Below are 3,343 nucleotides of genomic sequence, written 5' to 3' on the forward strand. Positions count from 1 at the left end.
CTCAACCTCATGCTGTTTTACAACTGTGTGACTTCCTGTTCTGTGGAACACAGAAGGTGCATTTTCAATCATGTGCTGGTTTCTGCAATTACAAAGAAAGTTTTCAAGGTTCATAAAGGACACAAAAGCACCATTTAAAGTATCATAAAAGTAGTCCATATGACTTGTGCAAGTCATCTGAAGTCATATGATAGAAAAAGCTGTCCTAATTCATTTGATTTTTTTCCTCTAATGGCAAAGTATCATAAAGTGAGTGAGTTGAACTTGAGACCTGAATTAAAAAGATACATGAACAAATCATTCACACTAGGGCTGCAACCGAAATTGCATACTTTCTAAGTAAGTACTTCTTTTGAATATGTAATTACTTTGCGACCGTTAAAAAGGTATGTTCTATTCAGTATCTCATTTGACATACCAGTGTCAGTTGTGTTGCTTCAAATTAGATACTGAATAGAACATACCTTTTTAACGGTCGCAAAGTAACAACAAGTCTTTCTTCACCTATAGTACTATTCAGTATATTGAAAAGAGTAGCAAGAATATTCTTCAAAAATTCACTGTTTGTGTTCCACAGAAGAAAGCAAGGAATACAGGTTTGAAACAACATGAGGATAAAAACAATAGTAGGTGAAGTATCCCTTTAAGGAACAGCCACTCATTGGACACATGTGTCTACATGCAGCTACAGTATTGTAACATCTGCTATGAGAGTGGATTCTTCTCAAGCCCATCTGGGAGAAGCTCCCTGCGGTCTCCAGAGCCTTGCTGGGAGAGATAGATGTCCTGTCTGAGCCGGCCTGTTTAGGGCTCAACCTGTGCCCTAAACCCAATGACCCTAGGGAGGTGAGGGGACACACTACAACAATCGCTTCCCCCCTCCCCATCCCCCTACACTCTCTTATGAAGCCAGAACAAGGCCAGAGGAGAGCAGACACAGAGCCGAAGCTTCCCCTGGGGAGCCTTACTGAAGCCTTTCATGTTCTCCACAAGACTGCACTATGGACAACATGAACTGAGGATGTATAAAAAAATTCTTCTTTTTTTTTTTTTTTTTTTTTTACGAAGGAATGACCTTGCAGGAGCATTTGATCAAAAACTCTGTATGTGGATGAAAAAAAAAAACAAAGAAAGGGAAGATGAAAAAGAGGCAAAGGATCCATATTTAAATGTGAAGTTTACCGAACCCTCAATGAGTCAGTTGTTCCCACTGGTTGTGTACTAAATCTATATTTACTTAAGCTACTTTTATTCAGGCCCTGTTGCCTTGTAAAAGTTCCTTTGATTTTAAAAGAGTGGTAAACAAACAGCAACACTTCTGCCATATGGATTTACTGAATACCTTATTGATTAGATAAACAAAAAGACATACAAAATGAAACCTTCTTTCATGTTCTACACGCAGTGGTAGAATATGGCTCATGGCGAACTTAGCAACACGGTTTTTAGGTGCAACTTCTTTTTTTTAGCACAACACTTTACACTTTAGCATAATGCACATTTTTGAAAGAAGTCTCTTGTTCACCAAGGCTGCATTTATTTGATCAAGAATACAAAACAATGATATTGTGAAATATTATTACAATGTAAAATAACTGTTTTTGCTGCTTACTATTTTTGTGAAAACTACCATTTAAAAGTTTGGGCTAAGTAAGGATGCATTAAATTAATCAAAAGTGACAGTTTTTTTCAACATTGATAATAATAAAAACCATTATTAATAATTGTGCACCAATCATAATTGAACACCAAATTAGCATATGTGTAAGACTTCTGAAAACTTTTATATTTTAATCGTTTTTCACAAATATTGATATTTTCACTGTATTTTTGATCAAATAAATGCAGCCTTGGCGATCATAAGAGACTTAAAAAAAACCTAAAAAAAAACTTTTGTCTGGTAGCATTAGTTTATTTTTTTCAATGATACAAGCAATCAGGCAGTTGATATTTGCTATATAGAATATATTGCTTTATATGTATATCGAACTTTATATAAAGAACTGGGTGATAATTTATTTTGCGATTTGAGATGATATATAAACAATCAAGCAGTTTAGATTTTTCTATTTAGTGTATATAACTTTACCTGAGTATACTGTATATAACTTTACCTGAGTATACTGCAGATAAAGATGGATACTATTCATCCACCTTTAGTTTATTTATCTTTGGGCCTAGTTGTGCAATAAGTTAACATGTTGCATTGATATAAATTGGCTGCACATTTGAGGCTTTAAAGCTCAATGTGGTCTGTAGCCTGTAGCCTGGGCCGGAGAGCTTTAACCTGGACAGAAATCACACACAGAAGGCTGGAAACACGACCGCCTCGCATCAGCTACACACCAGCGCACACTCTGGTTCCCACAATCTGTTAAAACAGTTGAAGAGGTCACTTTCTCTCATATAACCCGCCCCCTCGCTCCGCCGCACAGCTGTCTTTCGTTTGGATTAAGCCAAGAATAAAGCAGGAAGAGGAAATTAAACAAGGGCAGAGTCATGTAAGTTATCAAGGATGGAGAAACCTGTATCCAACAACCCATGGAGTGAGTGGGACATCAACAGAAATTATAACAGAAAGCAGAGAAATTATGGCTTTCTTTCATTACACTGCTGCTTTCATTCTTTAGTTTTATAGCCAGTCAAAGGATGTTTCTTCAACTATGGCATTTTTTGATATCATTGTGTGGTGAAAATGACATTTGAGAATAATTTTTATTGCTAGGACATTATGTATCATAAACACAGAAGAACATTTGTACAACTTTTTGACAAATACAGCTTGATTTACAAGTGACATTCACTTGTCTTCACACATCACATGTGTCATACTGTATTTCATAAGTTCGCCCAGACAGCAACATTGTCGGCACAGATCCGGGCCACATCTGGTACATGTGGATTCAACGCGTATCCGATGTGGCACGGATCTGAGTTCATTCACTTTTGAAAAAGCTGTATTATGGTCAACATGTTGGTTGTGGTGGTAACTAAAACATTTGATGGCCAAGCATTCAAGAGGATGATACCAAGCTGAACTGTCTGGGATAGAAGCTCTTGCTTTCTCATTTTCCCACACTGCTGCTTGACATTCAGAAACATTTTGTACCACTTAAGTAAAAGCCATGATTGGATGTAGATTCCAGTAATACAGACATCTCTTCATTTTAATCCGGCCTCCAGAAGTAATTGGTTGGACCTAAGAATGTGTGTTCAGTGTGTTCCTCCTTTTCTATTCATTTGCTCTGTTTGCTTTGGCTGGCTATCAATGAGGGAAAAGGATCTTTTTTCCTCCTGCAAGGCTGGAGGAGGCCTGTATACGCGTGTGCTCTCCGCTCAGACC

This window comes from Rhinichthys klamathensis, unplaced genomic scaffold, assembly GCF_029890125.1.
Source record: "Rhinichthys klamathensis goyatoka isolate OS25496 unplaced genomic scaffold, OSU_Roscu_1.1 h1tg000101l_1, whole genome shotgun sequence".
NCBI lineage: Eukaryota > Metazoa > Chordata > Actinopteri > Cypriniformes > Leuciscidae > Rhinichthys > Rhinichthys klamathensis.